This window comes from Leopardus geoffroyi, chromosome C1 (genome assembly GCF_018350155.1).
Source record: "Leopardus geoffroyi isolate Oge1 chromosome C1, O.geoffroyi_Oge1_pat1.0, whole genome shotgun sequence".
NCBI classification, from domain to species: domain Eukaryota; kingdom Metazoa; phylum Chordata; class Mammalia; order Carnivora; family Felidae; genus Leopardus; species Leopardus geoffroyi.
In genome coordinates this window covers 21,320,935-21,343,930 of record NC_059328.1, presented here as the reverse complement: position 1 = coordinate 21,343,930, position 22,996 = coordinate 21,320,935, and the positions used below count along the sequence as shown (strand labels likewise).

General features: G+C 41.6%; 1 protein-coding gene across 12 annotated transcripts in view; it reads right to left on the bottom strand.

Moving 5' to 3' along the window:
• The window catches only part of LOC123597470 (mediator of RNA polymerase II transcription subunit 18), a 134,815-nt gene that overhangs the window by 87,159 nt on the left and 24,660 nt on the right, over positions 1 to 22,996 (bottom strand). For 2 of the 12 annotated variants that reach the window (XM_045476310.1, XM_045476305.1), the window contains exon 1: positions 14,443 to 14,568. The exons of 6 other annotated variants lie outside the window; for them this stretch is intronic. The gene's annotated coding sequence lies outside the window, so the exon portion shown is untranslated. Of the gene's footprint in view, positions 1 to 14,442; positions 14,672 to 22,996 lie in introns of those variants that run through there. 4 more of the 12 variants (XM_045476312.1, XM_045476308.1, XM_045476306.1 and 1 more) reach the window with 4 other exon arrangements.

Genomic DNA, 22,996 nt, shown 5'->3' with positions numbered 1-22,996 from the left:
ACAGCCTGGAATGCTCCTTTCTCACAAACTGCATGATTTACTCCTTTATTTCATGTGACAACTCATATATGACTCGCTCAGAGGGGCTTTTCTCGGACTACCCTGTCTAAAATACCATATCCCTGTCCCATCACATCCTATCCCTTCATCCCATTTTATTTCTATTTTTAACTTATTGCTAAGTTAATCTATATAAAATCTGAGCTAAGCCAGATATTTTCTTATACCTTCTTTTTAACATTTAAAAATTTTACCTTTCACATTTTGGTCATCCATGCTATTAGAATTGATTTTTGTGTATGGTATTAGATAGACAACCATTTTGTTTTTTTATGAGTAACAAATGATCTCAGTCCATTACTGAATAATTTATCCGCTGATCTGTAATGCCACCTTTGTCACATATCCCTTTCCCGATATTCATAGGTCTCTCTCCCAGCACTCTATACTACTCTACCCGTCTATTTTATGATCCCAGGGCCAAAACCACTCTAATAATCAGTTTGACGATAAGTCTTGTAATCAAGTAGGACAAGTTTCCCCATCTTATCTGCAGAAGTGTGCTGGCTGTTCCATATACATTTTATTTATTTACTTATTTTAAAGTTTCTTTATTTATTTTGAGAGACAGAGACAGTACAAGTTGGGGAGGAACAGAGAGAGAGGAGGGGAGAAAGAGAATCCCAAGCAGGCTCAGTGCTGCCAGCGCAGAGCCCGACATGGAGCTCGAACCCATGAAACCACGAGATAAGATCCTAGCCGAAACCAAGAGCCCAACCAACTCAGCCACCAAGGCGCCCCTGCTCCATATACATTTTAGAATCCGCTTGTCAAATTCCATGAAAAAAACTTACTGGAATCTTGATTAGAATTACATTTAATCTAAAACTCAAACTGGAGAGAACTGTCCTCTTTATAATACAAAGTTTTCCAAACATGAATATTTTATGTCTCTCCCATTTATTTAGGCCTCCTTTATTATGTCTCTGCTTGGACCATCTTTGTCTTTTAAACAGAGTTTTTGGGGAAAACGATCTAATTTATTTGTGATTAAGAGATATTTGTGTTCCTTTTTACCACCCTACTTTTTTTCACTTGTTCAACTTTTCAGGTTTTTTCTCCTTTTTTGCCCTCTGCTGTATCATTTTTTTCTTATTCCTTTTCCTCATTTCTGTTTATTTGTGTTCTTTCTATTTCTGTTCTTTCATGGTTACCTCTTAAAGACTGACATGAATATTTTATCTGAAGTCTAAAGTTAGTTAATATCTTTACTCTCCTTCCTAATTATACAGGAAGTCTTGGAATGCTTTGATTTCAAGCCCCTTCCCTATTTATATTTGTTTGAGTACTTTCCATTGCTATACCCACAAATAAGATGTTACTTTTTCAAGTCAGTCCTTAAGATTTTCCTTAATGTCCATGTGTTCTTTGCTCATCATTCCCCTTTGCACCTTAGACCCTTGAGTCCAAGAGGCAGATTTCCTTCATAAGTTCCTCTGGGGAGGTTCCATGGGAACACGTTCTTTCAGTTCCTTTGTTTGAAATTTTTTCTTTGAAATTTATTTTTGACATATTATTTTACTGAGTATACAATTCTCAGTTGACAGATGTTTTCTTATACAATTCTGAAAATATTGTTCCGCTGCCTTTTTACTTCTAGTATTGGCTCAACCAGCATACCAAACAATACCTCAAAAAGTATATACCTTGTTAGGAAAAATTGTGTATTCTTGGTAGACTCATTTATATCTGTATTTACAACTTGAGCCTATCCTGGACACTCAAAATGAAACAAGGAATAAAAGCTATTAATGATTGACATTATCTGTCTTTAAACATTTCTGTCTTTAAAAGTCTGTCCAGAGGCACTTGGCTGACTTAGTCGGACGAGTGTGTGACTCTGATCTTGGGGTTATGAGTTCGGGCCCCACATTAGGTGGAGAAATAACTAAAAAGTAAAAAAAATTTTTTTAAGTTTATTTATTTTGAAAGAAAGAGCGTGAGCTGGGGAGAGGGGAAGAGAGAGGAGGAGAGACAGAGAATCCCAAGCAGGCTCTGTGCTGTCAGTGTGGAGCCTAACACAGGGCTCAATCCCAGAACGGTGAGATCATGAGCCAAAACCGAGAATCTGATGCTTAACCAACTGAGCCACTCAGGTACCCCAGAAACAAAATCTTAAAAAAATAAAATAAAAAGTCTGTTCCAAAAAAGTTACACTGGGGTGCCTGGGTGGATCAGTCAGTTAAGCATCTGACTTTGGCTCAGGTCAGCTCAGAGGCTTCCTTCAGATTCTGTGCTTCCTTCTCTCTCTGCCACTCTCCCACTCATTCTCTCTCTCTCAAAAATAAATAAACATTTAAAAATTAAGGGGGCGCCTGGGTGGCGCAGTCGGTTAAGCGTCTGACTTCAGCCAGGTCACGATCTCGCGGTCCGTGAGTTCGAGCCCCGCGTCGGGCTCTGGGCTGATGGCTCAGAGCCTGGAGCCTGTTTCCGATTCTGTGTCTCCCTCTCTCTCTGCCCCTCCCCCGTTCATGCTCTGTCTCTCTCTGTCCCAAAAATAAATAAACGTTGAAAAAAAAATTTTTTTTAAATAAAAAAAAATAAAAATTAAAAAAAAAAGTTACACTTAGGAAAAGGTTATTTTTAAGCACAAATAACCAACATCTAACGTATTACTTAAGGGTAAAGACTTCCAAATGGGACTAACCGCCCCCCCCCACTCCCCGCTTCAAGAAAAACTAACCTCCTCCTCCTAATTAAACACGGTCTTTTCTGTTACCACTAAGAGGCATGAATCAGCTCTTTAAAGTAGAGGTGTGGTTCACTGATAATCAAAAGTACTCTCAGGAAATATCATTAGGGAATTATGACAAATGACACTGTTTTCAGGAAAAATACAGATCTCAGCAAGGGTGATCTTACTTTTAAGATATGCATAATTAATCATATTATTACTTCTGAAATAAATGGGACTAAATTCAAACTTCAGACAATTAAAGTTTCTTAAAAAAAAATTTTTTTTTTAAGTTTATCTATTTATTTTGAGGGAGAGAGCAAGCAGGGTAAGGACAAAGAGAGAGGGAGACAGAGAATCCCAAGAAACCTCCACACTGTCAGTGCAGAGCCTGATATGGGGCTGGATCTCATGAACCATGAGATCATGACCTGAGCTGAAATCAAGAGTCGGATGCTCAACCGATTGCGTCACCCAGGCACCCCAAAGTTTCTTTTTAATTGATGAAGTTTGGTTACGTATATCTGTATGGTGTTAGAAATCTAGTAAAACTTATCTGCAAAGAGACTTAAATGGACTTAAAACAGTTTCAGTACATCTGGATCATAGTGATACCAAGTATAAATATCTCCTCATGAAATAATATTTGGACTCATTATTTACAGGAATTTAATATGGCTGTGTACAGCCATACCACCCTGATCTCGAAGCTAAACAAGGTCTTGCCTGATTAGTACTTGGATGGGAGGAATTTAATATGGCCTAATTGATGTTTAGGAGGCTAACCCTTTTAAATCTCTTATAGTTAAAAGGAAGAAGTTGCTCAACAACCGTTCTTTAATATTTTCCTTGCTTTTCTGCCCTACAAACTCACTAGCACGTACCAAACTATTTTATTTACCAAATCCCCTAAACCTTTATTTTTAATTCCTTAACAAGAATGCCCTAAAAATAGTTAAATGCTTGCTTTTCTACTTCATCTGAATGATGTCTTTCCTCCAGAGAGTTAAGAGGTTACAGGAGGGCTTCTCATTGCTACAAAATATTTTCTTCTTTCTGTAAGCACAAAGAGGAGATAGTTTTAAAAATACAAAGAAGTCAGACACAAAAAAGACAAATATTAAATGATTCCACTTATATGAGACACCTAAAATAGGCAAATTAATACAGACACAAAATAGGATTGAGGTTACCAGGGGCTGAGAGGGGAGGCAATGGGAGTTATTATTTATTGGGTAGAGTTTCGGTTTGGGATGATGGAAAGTTTTAGAAATGGCTAGCACTGATGGCTGCACCGTGTTGTGAATGTTCTTAACGCCACTGAGTTGAATACTTAAAAAGGTTAAAATGGTGATTTTACCACAATTAAAAATACAAAGTGTGCAATGATTACTGCAGTTGCAGACTTATCTCATGCCACAGACCGCAAAGATACATTCATTTAACAGAATGGCTCTTACTGGCCCATGGCTTTAGTGAAAGGGTGAAGCCCCTCTCCCAATTACATAAAGATGTTGTTCCAGAAGCTACTTATCTCTTACCTAATTTTATGTAAGCATTAGAGTATGCAAAAGACTATTAGAAAAATGCCCAGTCTCACTGGTATCACCAACAGGCAAGAGGCATTGTGTCATCTTTTAATACATAAAGCAGAGAGACACCCATATTCTGAATCTTCATGCTCTCCCTCAAATTTAAATTTAGAGGAAGGGACAGGGGAGGCAAAATAGTAGGGTGTGTGCAAGTAAAAGAAAATGGAAAGTACTCTTCACGCCCGGTGACTTGGTTCTATATTCTTTGGTATTTACTGGCAGCATTTTTATTATTTTTTTAATGTTTATTTTTGAGAGAGAGAGACCGTCAGACAGAGCGTGAGCGGGGGAGGGGCAGGGGGAGAGGGAAGCACAGAATCCAAAGCAGGGTTCAGGCTCCAAGCTGTCAGCACAGAGCCCAGGCTCAAACTCACAAACTCAAAAACCGAAAGATCATGACCTTGCTGAAATCAGACACTTCACCAACTGAGCCACCCAGGTGCCCTGAAGGACAGCATTTTTAAAAGGGATTTATCCATTGGGGACCTTGGTGGCTCAGTTGGTGAAGTCGCTGACTTCAGCTCAGGTTTTATCTTCTGTTCTGGTTCGTGGGTTCAGGCTGCATGGGGGGCTCTCTGCTGAGGCACTCTGCTGTCGGCCAGAGCCTGCCCTAGATTATTTTCCTCTCTCCCTCTCTCTCTCTCTCTCACAAAAATAAATAAATAAACATTTAAAACATAAATAAAAGGGATTTGTCCATGAGAGAAGGGAAGAAGAGCTATGTCTCCCTTAGAAATTGTCCCTCTTTCTACTCGTCACTCACTGGAGGGGGAGGGGGAAACGTTTCAGGGCTCCACTTTTTTTTCCCTTAAGATTTTATTTTTAAGTAATCTCTACACTCAATGTGAGGCTTAAAGTCACAACCTCAAGGTCAAGTGTCATATGCTCTACTGATTGATTCTGCCACTCTGGAATAAAGATTTTAAATTTCTAATGACCTAGGTGGACATTACTAGCTGAAGATTAATAACACTTTGAGGGGCGCCTGGGTGGCTCAGTCGCTTAAGGATCAGACTCTTGATTTCCACTCAGGTCATGATCTCACAGTCCTGAAAGCCAGCCCCACGTCAGCCTCCATACTGAGCTGCTTGGAATTCTCTCTCTCTCTCTGCCCCTCTCCCTTGCACTCTCTCTCTCTCTCTCAGAATAAATAAACATTAAAAAAAGAAGAAGAGGGGCGCCTGGGTGGCGCAGTCCGTTAAGCGTCCGACTTCAGCCAGGTCACGATCTCGCGGTCTGTGAGTTCAAGCCCCGCGTCAGGCTCTGGGCTGATGGCTCAGAGCCTGGAGCCTGTTTCCGATTCTGTGTCTCCCTCTCTCTCTGCCCCTCCCTCGTTCATGCTCTGTTTCTCTCTGTCCCAAAAATAAATAAACGTTGAAGAAAAAAAAATTAAAAAAAAAAAAAAAAAAGAAGAAGAAGAAAAAAAGAACACTTTTAGTGTCTTCCGAAACTCCAAATGTCGTCACAAAACAAATGCTACCAGGAATAATAGTTAACTGTGAAAAAAATTAACTTGGAATAACATCTTTATCCCACACATCAAAATTGATTTTTCTGGGACACCTGGCTGGCTCAGTCAGGAGAACATGGGACTCTTGATCTCAGGGTTTTGAGTTAGTACCCCACACTGGGTGTAGAGATTACTTAAAAATAAAATAGAACTACCCTACGACCTAGCAATTGCACTTCTCGGTATTTTCCCAAAGGCTATAAAAACGCTGATTCAAAGGGGCACATGCGCCCCAATGTTTACAGCAGCGCTATCAACAATAGCCAAATTATGGAAAGAGCCCAAATGTCCATCAACTGATGAATGGATAAAGATGTGCCTGGGTGGTTCACTGGGTGGTAAACTATATAAATGTTCATTTAGTAATTTTATTTTATTTTAGCAATTTTATTTTAGTGATTTCATTTTAAAGAAAAAAGTTACACATGCAATACCTATGTAATAGTTAAACAAGTTGAAACCCACAACATACGATTCTTTTTTTTTTAATTTTTTTTTTTTTCAACATTTATTCATTTTTGGGACAGAGAGAGACAGAGCATGAACAGGGGAGGGGCAGAGAGAGAGGGAGACACAGAATCGGAAACAGGCTCCAGGCTCTGAGCCATCAGCCCAGAGCCTGACGCGGGGCTCGAACTCACGGACCGCGAGATCGTGACCTGGCTGAAGCCGGACGCTTAACCGACTGCGCCACCCAGGCGCCCCAACATACGATTCTTTAACTCAGTTTATTTCCATAAACAGTAACTGTTTAGTAGGGGAGAATAAAGAGGTAAACTAAATAGAGAAAAGTGCCCTGCAGAGATATGGTCAAAGTGCTCTTAGATCACTCAAGTTAAGGAGGAATCATTAATCTTCAACACCAATTTTTGACACTGTATTTCCTATCAAAATGCAAAGGAGAGAGTAAGCAGCTGGGTAGACAGAATTAAGTACACTGGTAAAAACTTAGATGGCATGTGCAGGGTAAAGGTGGGGAAAGGGGAGTTCTCTGTAAGAGATTAAAATGTAGAGTTCCAACAAAATCAGCCCCAGAGAGGAAACAAACAAACCAAGCAATGCATTTAAGTTGTCAGACAATCATAAGATTGTTATCTGGTCTTAAATAAAATAGTCAAAATCTATCTAAAAAATACTCCTGGAGGGGCACCTGAGTGGCTCAGCTGTTAAGCACCCAACTTCGGCTCAGATAATGATCTCATGGTTCATGAGTTCGAGCCCCACATCAGGCTCTGCACTCAGTGTGGAGCCTGGAGCCTGCTTAGGAGGATTCTGTCTCCCTCTCTCTCTGCACTTCCCCCTGCTTTAGTACACTCTTTCATGCATGCACGCTCTCTCTCTCTCAAAAATAAATATTAAAAAATATATATATTTAAAAAATACTCCTGGAAATGTGCCTAACAAGCTCACATTTGAAAGAATAAATGTAGAGAATTTTAACAATGGAGTTTTTTTGTCAGATTTGATTCAAGATTAGATTTGATTTGAAATGTATACCTGACAGAAACACCCAGCAACATCATATACCACAAATCAACTTCTAAATCAATACACTGACAGCTCACATCCTGACAGACTTCCCTTGCCACTCAGGACACCTGAACAGAAGGATGCACTTGAAACCAGTGCTTCCTCTCTCCTACCGCACTGATCACAGTACTATCTTTTTTTTTTTTTTTTTTTTAAATGTTTATTTATTTTTGAAGGAGACAGAATGTGAGCCGGGGAGGGACAGAGAGAGAAGGAGACTCAGAATCTGAAGCAGACTCTAGGCTCTGAGCTGTCAGCACAGAGCCCAACGCGGGGCTCGAACTGACGATCTGTGAGATCATGACCTGAGTGAAGTAGGTCGCCCAACCCACTGAGTCGGTCGCCCAACCGACTGAGCCACCCAGGCATCCCAGTACTACCTTTCTCCTTTGCCAGAAATAGTATCTTTTTTCATATTTATTAAACACTATACAGTCTATAAAGACCTGACATAAATCTTATCTCATCTAAAACCCCATGAGGAAATGGTTATCCCTATCTTATAGACGAAGAAACTAAAGTTTAAGGTTAGCTGACTTGGATATTCACAGCTACAACGTGATATAGCTGGAACTAGAACCAGGTCTTCAGACTCCAAAGGTAGGAACTGCATTATATTGAGTAAATAGGTCAGAACTTTCAGATTGTCAAAACCAACACCTGGTGCTTTCAACATAATAGAGAAGTTAAACGGAAAACTAAGCTTGAATCTGAAAGATGTATGGTTTCAACCACCTCTTCCCTAAAAATCAAACAGATACTAAACACACTTCCTCTCCTAAAATTCCCTGGAATGTTTTTGGTTGTAAGTCATAAAAACCATAGAATTTAAGAGACCAACTAATCCACTCTTTAAGAGATGAGAAAACTGTAGCACAAGGCTTGTGATCTGCTCAGAGATGGCGGCACCAAAGCCTTCTATTACAATATAGTGTGTTTTTTTCAAAGGCTGACATCAACAATATTCAAGAGATGCTGCTTTACTGAGAATGTAGGAGACAGAACATGTGGACTAGCAGAAATTTCGTGTCTGACCTCCAGCTAGGTCCTAATTACTGTTCAATAGCCCTTTTGCTCATCTTTGGTTGGCCCCCTTGCCTTTTCCACAACTGCCATTGCAAAACTTTTAACACTTTCTGAAGTCATCTAGCCCACTCTAGCCTTTTATCGTTCTGCAGATAATTTAACCCCTTCCATTGGAAAGGGAGACAAAAAAGAGGTCACATTAGACATTAACCAACCTTATAAGGCAGAAATTATGATCCCAAGCTTTGCAGTCAAAATATATCCGGACCCCAGACTTCTTCTGTTACTTATATGGTGCCTTTGGGAAATGAAGTTAATCTCGCTGAACCATAATTTCTTCAACTGTCAAATGAGAATGCCCACTCACTCCACAGAATTTTGTAAAATTAAATAACACATATGAAAGTACCTACGTGGCTGGTACCTACTCCAATTTCAATTCCCATCTCCATCACTTCCAAATACATCTTCCTCCATCCTTTTTTCATGTTTCCCTTTCCAGGCTCACCTCTCCAGGGCTCCTTTATCATCTCCCTTTTCTCTTGTGCAGATCTTCAGTAACTGCCACTCTGCTGGCTCCTTCTCATTTACCTCAAAATATTTCAAATCTCTTCCATCTTTTAAAATCAAATCAAACAAAAAAGGCCCTGAAATCCAACTCTTCTTAGCTTTTACTCTATCTCTCCTAAACCCTTTAACCTACCCAAAGACAGCAAGCAATTACCTTTCAAAAACAGATCAGATTATGTCAACTACCTGCTTTAAAAACCTTTGATGGTTGGGGCGCCTGGGTGGCTCAGTTGGTTGAGCGTCCGACTTTGGCTCAGGTCATGTTCTCACACTCCGTGAGTTGGAGCCCCACGTTGGGCTCTGTGCTGACAGCTCAGAGCCTGGAGCCTGTTTTGGATTCTGTGTTTCCCTCTCTCTCTGACCCTCCCTCATTCATGCATGTTCTGTCTCTCTGTCTCAAAAATAATAAAATAGAACATTAAAAAAAAAATTTAAAAGCCTTTGATGGTTTAAAAATTCCCTAATCATAAAGCCTAAACTCTTTGGTGAAAAGTTTTGAACCCTTCTCAGCACTTGGCCATCAACCTTTCCTTTCACCAGTCACTATACTCTTCAATTGCTCAACCCCAGATGTCCAGAGACCTCACACCCACCCCACTAAGTACTCCACAACCTTCTAAAACTATATACATTTGCTTATGTGCAATTGTCTGGGGTGACAAACCATTGTTCTTATCAAATTTCCTAGAGGGGGCATCTGAACCAAAACATGTTAAAAACCAATGGCAAAACCCAGGGCTCCAGGGTGGCTCAGTTGGTTAGGCGTCTGTCCTCGGCTCAGGTCACGATCTCACAGTTCGTGGGTTTGAGCCCCACATCAATCTCTGTGCTGACAGCTCAGAGCCTGGAGCCTGCTTCAGATTCTGTCTCCATCTCTCTTTGCCCCTCCCCCCTTGCACTCTGTCTGTCTCTGTCTCTCTCTCAAAAATAAACAATAAAGAAAAAAAATTAAAGAGAAAAAAAACCCCAAATGTAAAACCCTCTTAGCTATACCAGAGTACTCACTCTTTCCAGACACACACCTTATACTTTTTCACCTCCATTCCTATGCCCAAACTGCTTCCTCTGGCTGATTAGGGGTGGTAGTGGTTGGGGGAATCAAGCTGGAATAACCTTAATAGTAATGGGTCTACTGGGTGAATTCTTATTCATCCCTCAAGAACAAGCTCCAAAATCACTTCCTCTGTAATGTCTTCCTTCACAGTTTACAAAACAGAATCATTCAGTCCCTTTCCTAGGTTGTACACAGCTCTCCTCAACTTAGTACTCAACACCACAATTAGGTGTTGCAATGTTGCAAGCTTTTCAAGGAAGAGGCTCAATACCTTTACATCTATCTCCAGAACATAACCCAGATCCTAGCATGCAATGAGCAAAATAAAAATCTGAATAAAAGAAACATACTTGGCATTGCATTTGTGTTCTTGTATTCTCCATGACTGCCCCTGCCCACTTTTGTTATTAATTCACTCATTCAACAAATATTTATAAAATTCCAAAGAAATATTTGGAGCTATGTGCTAAGCAGTAAGGAAATAGACTAGGACATACATAGTCCTTGCCGTTAAGACAGTTAACTGTGACAATACAGAATACAAAGGTCTTATAGGAGGGGTGTAGGGGTGGCTCAGTGGGTTAAGTGTTGGACTCAGGTCATGATCTAACTATCTTGAGATCAAGCCCCTCGTGTGGCTCAGCACAGAGCCTGTAGCTTACTCAGGATTCTCTCTCTCTCTCTCTCTCTGCCCCTCCCCCGATTTTTGTCTCTAAATAAATAATAAACTAAAGAAAAAAAGTCTTATTTGATGAGAGCTAAATGAAGACGTGACTAACAGTCACAGAACGAGACATCGGACTGTCTTAGACCAGAGAATCCATCCATTCTCTTTGTCTCTTTCTTTATAAACAACCTTCTTCCAATGCTCCTTTTCCTTTTCTAAAGGGTATAATGCAACCAAATACCCTCTGACTTCTGGAAATAATTCCACAAGGTAGATGGAGCAGGAATGATTATCTCCACGTTGAAGATGAGAAAACTAACCTTCAAAGACGTTACTGCTCAAGGTTGCACATTAATGAGAGAGGATTTTATTTAGTACTTACTGTCTGACTTGTCCAACTACTCTACCTCTAATCAGTCTATAAGCCCCAAAAAGGAAAAGACTTGGTTTTCACTGCTTTGTCCTCAGGATCTGATTCCTGGGTTTCTAGGAATCCGACCCAGTGTCTAGAACACAATAGGCCTCCAATAAGTGTATGCTGACTAGATGAATGGATGAAATGATTTGGAAATAAAGTAGACCAACAGCAAAACACACAAGGAAAAAAGTTCCTTCTCATTATGATGGCATAATAAGAGAGATTTAAAACAGGCTTCTACTAGTTAGAAAGGCTAGACCAATTGTATTGACTCAATTCCATTGGCATGTTATGCATTTTACCTAAGAAGAATTTAAGTAAAGGAGGTGAAGTAAGTTTCTATTTCTGATGTCACATTCATGGCATGCACTGACATAAAGCCAAGATTTAACTGCAGGTTTGAAACTAATTAAAAGTTTTTACTAAAAGCAAACACCAAAGAAAGCATTTTCTTGAGTCTTGACTTTGGCTAGAAAAGAATCTGAAGTTCAGTTCTTTCTTCAATGTTATTTCCAGCAGCCAAAAGTACTGTATAGATGTTCTCCAACATATTTCTTTAAAAACCTTTAAGGAAAGATTAATCAAAACTTGCTAGTAATGATTAGACAAAACCACAGCCCAGTAACTCACCACTCTTCCACCTCCACTGGGCCTAAGCACAAGGCAATCACAACGTACCACCAAACAACGTAATGGGACCAACGTTCAGGAAGATTTATGGCTTAGTATGACATCATTTGATGTTCTAAAAACTCCAGTTCCGGGGCACCTGGGTGGCTCAGTCAGTTGAGCGTCCGACTTCAGCTCAGGTCATGATCTCACGGTTCACGGGTTCGAGCCCCACATTGGGCTCTGTGCTGACAGCTCAGCCTGGAGTCTGCTTCGGATTCTGTGTCTCCCTCTCTGCCCCTCCCCTACTTGTGCTGTCTCTCAAAAATGAATAAACATTAAAAAAATTTTTTTTTAATTCTTTAAATAGAAAAACAAAAACTCCAGTTCATTTTAAGTCACTTTTCTCTGCTTAGAAAATATTTCCAAAATATATATATATGTATATATATTTCCATTATTTTTCCCCAATATTTATTTTTTTTTAATTTTTTTTAACGTTTATTTATTTTTGAGACAGAGAGAGACAGAGCATGAACAGGGGAGGGGCAGAGAGAGAGGGAGACACAGAATCGGAAGCAGGCTCCAGGCTCTGAGCCATCAGCCCAGAGCCCGACGCGGGGCTCGAACTCATGGACCGCGAGATCGTGACCTGAGCTGAAGTCGGACGCTTAACCGACTGCGCCACCCAGGCGCCCCTTTCTCCAATATTTAAATGTCAATAAATCATAAGCTGTTCATGGTGGTATAATGAGTAATTGCAACAGGTGTGAAGTAATGGAAAGAGCACTGGACTGAAGTATGGTTTACTATTTCCTATCTAGGTTAACTGTGTGACTTTAGGCAAGTCACTTAACATTTTAGAGGCTGTGAATTGAACATTTATCACCAATAAAATGAGAACCACCACCTCAGAGAACTGCAGTAAGAAATTACATAATATATATGATGAGCTGTTTTCAAAAAATAACACTAATAGCAATGTCATATTTCAACAGATAACAGCCAGTCATTAGTAACTGATGTTCCTTTTTTTTTTTTTAATGTTTATTTATTTATTTTGAGAGAGCGAGCGAGCGAGCAAGCTGAGGAGGGGCAGAGACAGAGAGAAATCCCAAGCAGACTCCATCCACACTGTCAGCACAGAGCCCAACATGGGGCTCAGATTCACAAACCCTGAGATCATGACCTGAGTTGAAACCAAGAGTCTGATACTTAAGGGAATGATCCACCCAGGTGCCCCTGTTCCTTGGATTATTTTTAAAACTTCCAGAGCAATTCTGTGGACCCTTCTTCAAAACACAATCAGGAAAACAACCAATCCCTACTCATGACTGGATTAAAACCTGAAGGGAACAATTGCATTAAAGACCTCAATCCCTGCACAATATTACTAACACAATCTGGATTCCCAGAGTTAATCACTTCCATTATGAGAGATCAAAATAATAAAGTACAATAGGCTTTATTTTGCATACTTGACTAGGGAGGGAATTTAACCTATATAACTTTAATATCATTCCCTGATTCATGTAAAAGGGTCCTGGTTATCCTCATTTCAGAGACCTGAAATACTAATTATTTTTCAAAAGGAGCCACCGCCGCGGCGTTTATAAAGCTTTGCCTTATGCTGAATCTCGCAATGCAGTCTTCCAACGGAACGTGGATGAAATTACCACTAACAAAATTTGATTAAATCCACACAATTCACTGGTTTCAGTAAGGATCTACTATCCTCCCTCAAACTGATTTCTATTACTTGGTGAGCTAGTAGTCTCTCTGTTGCTTTCTTGAAGCTACTAGGTTTCTGGTTTCGCTATAACGCAGATCCTTCTATTAATGGACGTTTCTTCCAACTTTGTTTCAAGCAGAAGAAATAAAAGGATCGCGGGTCCGAAGGGAGACGAACTGGGCGCCTGGATGAAGTCCAGTAACTTTTTTCTGCATGCAATGAATGAAAAGCCTGCTCGCTGCCCTATAAATCACTTTCTCTTCTCCGAGATTCAAGACGTATGTGAACTACCATTCTGCTCAACCGCACTGGTTCTCTGGTTCCCCGATCACAACTGCAACCTATACAGACACGGCAGCAAATTAGGTCCCTTCCCAGTATCCCGGGGAGGGGGCTCACTTCTTTTTCGCAGGCCCATCCCCCTACCGAGAAAAATGCCTGGAGATTCGTGTCCCAAAGCCGTGCGGGGCTACATTTCAGAGTTAGACAATAACCTCAAGGGTTTTCAACAGAAACTCCGTCTGCCACTGCCTGGCTCCTAGCCTCCGCTCTGCCCAGCCGGGATGCAGAGGTCCGACCCATGACGGGTTTTTAAAATGGACTTTGACCTGATCCGGTTACCGTAACCGGATCCCCTGGGACGGGCCCCCATCAAGGACCGGCCCGGAGGGCTCCCCGGAGGAGGCGACCCCACGCACTGGCACAAAGGGGCAGCCCAGACAAAAGGGCCCCGCCAAGTCGCGGGAGGAGGGGAGGGCCAGCCTTCGTGGGACACACTGCAGGCGGAGAAACCACGGCGGGACCGTTGTGGGAGGGCGGAGGAGGAGGCGGCGGCCCCGGCCCAGCCCGCCCCGCCCTGCCCTGGACCGACAAGTTCGCGGTTCGGGCCGTTACCCCCGCCCAGACCGCGACCTCATTGCGGAGCTTAGAACGCGGCGCGAGCCTAAGAGGCGCCCGCAACCAGACCCAGTGTACTTCTCGCTCACTTTCCCTTGCTCACCGAAATCACCCGGGTGGCCGCCGCCGCCTCCTCAGCCTCCAACAGTAGCTTCCCCCGGAAATCCTACCTGGCCCGCCCGCCGCCAGGCTGCAGCCAGAGCCTTCGGCCCCGGGGAGGGGGGAGCCGAGGCTGGCCGGACAGTGAGGGGTAGGAAGTGCCCCCGCGGAGGCTCACGGGATTCGTAGTCTCCAGCCAGAGCCAGCTGCTTTACGGGCTGGACAAGATGGCGGGAACGTCTCCGCCTTATGCTTCGGGTCTGTAGGCCTCACACGGCCTCTCTGGGCATGCGCCACCCGCTGCTGGCAACCTTGGTATGAAAACTTGGACTGCTTAACTAGTGCCCGCGGGCAAAGGTCTTTGGACTTAGGAGCACAGAAACAAGTTCAGCTGCAGGCAGTGTCTAGGGAGGAGCTGACGTACGTGTGCTGTTTTAGAAAACCATGTCCAGCCCCTATCTGGTCAAATTTCAAATATAGTTTCTGCAAAAGAAAACACTATGGGGCGCCTGGGTGGCTCAGTATTAAGCGTCTGACTCTGGATTTTGGCTCAGGTCATGATCTCATGGTTTATGAGTTTGAGCCCTGCATCTGGCTCTGTGCTGACAGCGAGGAGCCTGCTTAGGATAGTCTCTCTCCTATCTGCCCCTCCCAAGCTCGCTCGCTCTCTCTCAAAGTAAATAAATAAACTAAAAAAACACAAAACAAAACAAAACAAACTATTGAGGGCCAGTTTAAAATACAAAAACTTAGAAGTAAGTTATCCTCAAGGTGTCTGGAGGGCTCAGTCAGTAGAGTATGCTACTCTTGATCTCAGGGTTGTAAGTTCCAGGCCCTCTAAGGTATAGAGATCACTTAAAAATAAAGTCTTAAAAAGAAGGTGGGGGAGGAGGAGGAGGAGTGGTGGAGGTTGTTATCCTCAATCTAGTGTATAAAGAAGCAACCCGGGAATCATTCTTGGCACCTTCTTCAGCCCACTAAGTCCAGTCAATCTATATCCCATAGACCTCACCATTCCATTTCCTCTATCACCATTAACTAGAGCAAGCAACGGTCCTCTCTCGCTAGTCTCACTAGTTTCAGGCCTCTGGGCTCTTTTCCTCCAAACACCATCCTTGCTGCTGCCAGATGATCTTGCTAAATGCCAACCCCATTGTGTCACAGTCCAAATTAGAGCTAAGTGTATAACCTAAAGCTGCTAGAGGAAAATGAGGGAAAAAATCTATACGACCTGCAAACACACAGTCATAAAAGAAAAAATTGATAAATCGTAAGTCATTAAAATTAAAAACGTTGCTCTTTAGGACACTTATGAAAATGAAAAGGCAAGCCACCCACTGAGATGAAATAGCAGCAAAACCTACATGCAACAAGGGACTAATATCTAAAACAATTTCAACTCATTAAGGTAAACAACCCAGCTTAAAAAATGATTTGAACAGATGTTTTACAAACGAAGATAAACCTGTGGCAAGTAAACCATGAAAGATGTTTGGGATATGCAAATTAAAACCACAATGAGATAATCTACACACCATGACTTGTAATATCAAGTGATCAAGTGTTAACAAGAATGTAGAGCCACAAGAATTCTCATTCACTGTTGGTGGCATTGTAAAATGATACAACCACTTTGGAAAGCAGTACTGGAGTTTCTTTAAAAATTAAATATACACTTGGGCGCCTGGGTGGCTCAGTCAGTTAAGCGTCCAACTTCAGCTCACGTCATGATCTTGTGGTTTGTGAGTTTGAGCCCCAAGTTGGGCACTGTGCTAACGTCTCAGAGCCTGCAGCCTGCTTTGGATTCTGTGTCTCCCTCTTTCTCTGTCCCTCCCCCGCTTGCACTCTGTCTCTCTCTCTCTCAAAAATAAACATTAAAATTTTTTTAATTAAAAAAATTAAAGGGGTGCCTGGGTGGCGCAGTCGGTTAAGTGTCCGACTTCAGCCAGGTCACGATCTCGCGGTCCGTGAGTTCGAGCCCCGCGTCGGGCTCTGGGCTGATGGCTCAGAGCCTGGAGCCTGTTTCCGATTCTGTGTCTCCCTCTCTCTCTGCCCCTCCCCCGTTCATGCTCTGTCTCTCTCTGTCCCAAAAATAAATAAACGTTGAAAAAAAAATCATTAAAAAAAAAATTAAATATACACCTACTATATGGTCTAACCATTACACCGTAGGTATTTACCCAAGACAAACTGAAAGCATACATCTACACAAAGATGTGACTGAACATGAATGTTCATAGCAGCTTTATTTGTAATAGCTTAAGATTGGAAACAATTCAAATGTCCTTCATACTTATACAATGGATACTCTTCAACAATAAGAAGGAATGAACTATTGATTCACACAACATGATGAATCTTAAAATTATTGTGCTGAGTAAAAGAAGCCAGACATAAAGGAGTACATTCTGTATGACTCCGTTTGTATAAAACCCTAGGAAAACCAAACTCTAATGAAAAAAGATCAGTGGTCACCTGGGGAACCAAGAAGGCAGATGTATAGCAGCCAGAGATAATAAAGGGGATAAGGAAACTTTTGGGGGTGATGGGTATATTAATTATATTGATCATGGTTATGTTTTCAAGGCTGTATAATGAGTTTTAAGTATATCAAAACTTATCAAATTGCACACTTTAAATATGTGAGGTTTATTATTCATCATTATACTTCACTAAACCTGAAAAATAGGATAGTCGATAAACTGTTGGGGGGTACCTGGGTGGCTCAGTCAATTAAGCAGTCGACTCTTGATTTTGGCTCAGGTCATGATCTCGCTGAGTTCAAGACCTGTGTAGGGCTCTGCACTGACAGACAGTATGGAGCCTGCTTGGGATTCTCTCTCTTCCTCTCTCTCTCTGCCTTCCTCCATGTGTGCACATGCTCCTTCTCTCAAAATAAATAAACTTAAAAAAAAATGTTGGGGTACCTGGGTGGCTCCGTCGCTGAGCGTTGGGCTCTTGATTTCAGCTCAGGTGATGATCTCGCAATTGTGGGACTGAGCTCCATATTGGGCTCCTCGCTGAGTGTGGAGCCTGCTTGAGATTCTCCCTCTCTCTCTCTCTCTTTCTGCCCCTCCCTCCTCTCAAGATAAATACATGAACATTAAAAAAAAAACTGAAAGAAAGAAAGTAAGAAAATCCTTCAGTGGCTTCCTGGTACTCTTGGGCAAAAACAAAAACAAAAACAAAAACAAAAACAAAAACAAAAACAAAGTTACCATAGAAGTTGTAATTGTGGAGTTTCAATACCATTCATGGGGAAGGGGATGGATAGGGACGGCAATTATGAAATCCCAGGTAAGTAATGATGGTGGTAACAGTAGTGTTAATAGCAGTTATAATAAAAACTCCTATTTTTCCTTGAGCATCTATCATGTGCCAGGTATTTTACATATGCCTTGCATTAGGATTCCCCCCAAAAAGCATAACTAGAGACAAATACTAGTTTCAGGTAATTTACTTGGAAAGTGATCCCAGGGACTTACTGTGAGAGCCTACAGTGAAACAGGGAAGAAGGAGCCAACACAAGGGTGCATTGCTCACTTGGCAATCCTACCAAAACCATGTGAGGATTGTCTACAATGCCTCTCAGCATTGTCTACCCAAGGACTGCTCTGAGAAGCATTTGTCCATTGGCTCCCATCCCCCATGGTAAATCCCATGGGATTGCCCCAGGGAGTATCAACTCCTCTTGCATTTGGAACAGGGTCCCACCAGAGTCCTATATCTTGGTTTAGGAAAAGCTCCAGGACAGAATGCAGAAAGATGGAAGGAGAAGTGAAGCCCTTACTAAACTGTTTTCTGCAGCTTCAGCTAAAAGCTAAGGTAGCTCTGTGAGGACGTGAGATAAGGCAATGGGGGTGCCAGACCATCCCTTGCAATGCTCAGGTTTGTCCATTTTCTACATTAGATCTAATTTATCACCCTGTCTTCAAGGTAATGGCCTGTGACAAACTTGACAAAAGATTTGGTGGCACTCATCACTCTTTGCAAAATGCTATATGTTGCCCCACATGCCTTTTGTGCCTTGTAATACATGACACCCAAACATATGGATGCTTCTCACAAATGATATTAAGTGAAAGAAGCTAGACCGAAGGAGTATATGCTGTATGGTTTCACAAATATACAATAAAAAACAGGCAAAAATATTCTGTTGAAAGTCAGGCTAGCAGCCACCCTTCAGGGTGGAAGAGCAGTGTCTGGAAGAAGGTGAGAGGGGGTTTTCTGGAGGCTGATAATGTCGCTTTTTGATCTGGACCTGGGTGCTCGGTCCATGGGTGTCTTCAATTTGTAAAAATTCATTCATGGGATATAGATACTCTTCTGCCTGTATATTATACTCAGTTTTTAAAATGGGAAGTGGTCTGCACCAGGCCTCTTGTCTTCTGAGAGACCAGTTAGCAGTAAACACTCTTTCTAACCATTAATATTTCTGGATTTGGGGCTCATGGGCACTATTGGTGTATAATGTTAAGAGCATAAGCTCTGGCAATAAAAAACTGTTCTGCCACTTCCTGTGTGCTACTGCCCAAATTATTGAAACTGGTTAACGTTCAGTTCCCTCACTGTACAATGGGAAATACAATAGTACTTATTATGTAAATTGATGTGATAATTAAATAAAGTAACATACATAAAGTAGCCAGCACTGTACCTGATATACATTAAGTACTCAATAAACAATTACTATTACGAGTAATATGTTTTTGTCTTTCTGTTTTTATTAAGTTTCCAATTTTTCAACAATGAACATGGATACAGGCTATAAGTGCAAGGATATTCATTGTAGTACTGTTTGAAATCTCAAACAAAAAAATTGGAGGTAAATTAAATATGCATCTACTGGAGAATGAGCAAATCAACTGTGATATATTCATGATATAGAATAGCACAAAGCAGTTAAAGTGAATAAATGAAAACTGGAGGGATCAACAGGGACAAAACAAAATGTTAAGGGAAAAAAACTAAGTTGTAGGAGGTTATATATGGCCTGATACCATGTATATAAAATTTTAAAACATCCCAAACAATAGTATATACTGTTTAAGGATTTATCTATACATAGCAAAAATATAAAATCATGTGTGGAAATAAAATATTCAGGCAAATGATTACTTCTTGGGGAGAGGAGAAAAGAATGGGTAAAAGGAGGAATATATCAGGACTTAAAGCATATCTGATATTTTATTTCTTGAAAGCAATTTTAAGAAACAAATGATAAAACATTAAGATTTGACAAAGTTGTGACAGGGATTTGGGTGTTTGTTATATAAATGTCTATTTTTCTATATGCTTGAAATAGTTCTCTATTCAAAAAAAATTTTTTTAACGTTTTACTTTATTTTTTGAGAGACAGAGACAGAGTGCAAGCAAGGGAAGGGCAGAGAGAGAGCGGGACACAAAATCCAAAGCAGGCTCCAGGCTCTAAGCTGTCAGCACAGAGCCCGATGCGGGGCTCCAACCAATGAATGCAAGATCATGACCTGAGCGGAAGTTGGACTCAACTCACCACGGCACCCCAGTTATCTATTAAAAAAAAAAAAAAAAAAGCATGGAGCAGAGCAGTGTGCAAAATATTCTACCCTTTTTGGGGAGTGGAAAAGCAAGAGTTTGATGCTTAACTGACTGAGCCACCCAGGCACACTGAGAATTTTTTTTTTAAGTTTAATTTTTATAGTTTTATTTATTTTGAGAGAGAGAGAGAACAAGTAGGGGAGGGGCAGAGAGAGAAGGAGAGAGGATCCCAAGCAGGCTCCATGCTGTCAGCACAAAGCCCGAGGCAGTACTCCCACTCCGAAACTGTGAGATCATGATCTAAGCTGAAATCAAGAGTCAGACACTTAACCTACTGAGCCACCCAGACGCCCCCATAATTTGTTTTTTTTTTCAGCTAAAAAAGTGTTGGAGAATCAATGAAACAAGTTTCCAGCTATCACATTTTAAAATCACGGCCTGATGACTTCACCATAGTTTCAAATTCTGAGAGCTCTTTCACAGACGCGAAAGGCTCTACGAACCTGGCTGTTCTCACTGGGCTGAGAACCAAGGCCAATTAACTGGCAAAAATGAATCAGACCAATCAGAGAGCAATATGCAAATGAGCAACTCTGACTGTATAAAGCTTCCTTGCTATAGTATTGAACATTGCAGAATTTAGAGACTGCCACCTGCAGGCCAAATCTCTCAATAGACGGTTCATGGAAATAATCTAGGGGGATTCTTCTCTCAACTGAGTCCTCTGTGGGGCTCTGTATTGGAGACGTACATAAATTTTTCCCTCTCCCCTGCAGCCCACTACTCCACCACAACCCCCAACTGGTGATAGTAATTCCTAAAAGTAGACACTATGGCATCAGATTGTCTGGCTTTACCTTGGGTAAATCAGATACCTCTTCTATACCTCAGTTTTCTCATCTATTAAATGGTGATGATAACAACAGCTCCTCTGCACAGACGTTGTGAAGATTGAATCAGACCATGTAAACTGCTTAACACAATGGCTGGCACATAGTGAGCACAAATATTAACAGTTGTTGTTAGGCAGAGCTTCAGAAGCTTCTCCCATTCAATAACTGACAAATTGTACCTTGGCACACAAGAGTGCAGTGGAAAGACCTTTAGTACCTGGCTCTCCCACTTAGGGCTTGTGACCTTTGGCAAGTCTTTTAACCTCTTTGAACTTTACTCGACCTCACAGGTGGTTTTGGATATTACATGACATCATCTATATAAAGCACCAATCACAGTGCCTGGCATAGAGTGGACAGTTAAATGGAGTGACAATGGAGTGATGATTAATACGGGAAAAGATACCAAGTATAGGCAAAGGTTGAACAGCTCAGGTTGCAAACAGGCAGGCCACAGGTGCTCACTAACCTACAGATATTTTGGTTTGGCCCTCAGTATTTTATAATTTTTTTTTTTTTTAAACATTTTTTTTTTTCAACATTTATTTACTTTTTGGGACAGAGAGAGACAGAGCATGAATGAATGGGGGAGGAACAGAGAGAGAGGGAGACACAGAATCGGAAACAGGCTCCAGGCTCTGAGCCATCAGCCCAGAGCCCGACGCGGGGCTCGAACTCACGGACCGCGAGACCGTGACCTGGCTGAAGTCGGACGCTTAACCGACTGCGCCACCCAGGGGCCCCAGTATTTTATAATTTTTAAGTTACTTTCTAGCTTTGAACACTGAAATTCTACCTTTAAGGTCAGATTTTCAACTTCTTTTAAAATGTGAAGGTTTAACAATGTATTGTATAAGACCTACAAGGAAGATGGCATATAACAGAGAAATTTAATTTCTTCCAAGGGAGCCAAGTAATGCTCCCTGAAGAGGTGATGTTAAAGCTGAGACATTAAAGTTAAGTAGAGGTTAGCCTGATAAAGACAGAGAGGCAATGCTCCAAGCAGAGGGACTGCCATATCCAAAGGTCTTGAATCAAGGAGGCTACTGGCTCTAGGAAGCTTCAGGAAAGCTTAGTGACTAGAGCACAGTGAGCAAGGGGAAGGTGGGAAGAAAATAAGGCTCTAGTTGGCTCCCTAAGGATTTTGGACTTTACTGTGAGGACCAGTGTAGTTCAAGGCTGGACGCTGGGAGGTAGCCAATTGGTGTAACGAACTTAGGGGCTAGGCAGTCAGAATGGAGAAAGGTCAGGGGTCAACAATTAGCAGCAGAGGAAAGAGAGGAATGCTAGTGCAGTATAGGATCTATATCTAGAAACTCCGGGACAGGACAGCCTGTCTTGTCTGGCAAAGGGCAGACTTTATAGGAACCAAGTTGAGTTGGACACCAGGGTGAACATCTTATGTTCATTTTAATAGTGGGGAAATGGGAAGAATAAAGATTTGGCCAAGGACATATAACAAAGAAGATACAGAGCTAGATTCACAACACCTATCTGTAATTTGTTGCTTCTCTTACCACACTAGTTTTCTCAAGGTGAATAAACACAGCACTAATACTGTGTTGCTAATAATATCCTATTTATTGAGAGCTTGCTAAGTGTTAGGCTCTATGTATATGTGCATTATTATCTCATTAGTTCACTCAGTTAACAAATTTAGTCCACCCAGGGCACCTGGGTGGCTCAGTCAGTTGAGTGTTCAACTTAGGCTCAGGTCATGATCTTACAGTTCATGGGTTTGAGCCCCATGTTGGGGCTTGCTGCTGTCAGCATGGAGCCTGCTTCAGATCCTCTGTTCCCCTCTCTCTCTGTCCCTCCCCTGCTCAGACTCTCTCTCTTCTCCCAAAAGTAAATAAACATTAAAAACAAAACAAAACAAAACAGGGTGACTGGGTGACTCAGTTGGTTAAGAGTCCAACTTTGGATCAGGCCATGATCTTGCAGTCTGTGAGGTCAAGCCCTGTGCTGGCCTCTGTGCTGACAGCTCAGAGCCTGGAACCTGCTTCCGATTGTGTCTCTCCTTCCCTCTCTACCCCTCCTCTGCTCTCACTCTGTCCTCTCTCTCTCAAAAATAAATAAACTTAAAAAAATTTTTTTTAACCAAATATCGTCTATCCAAAATATTATGTACCAAGGGACTGTTAGGCA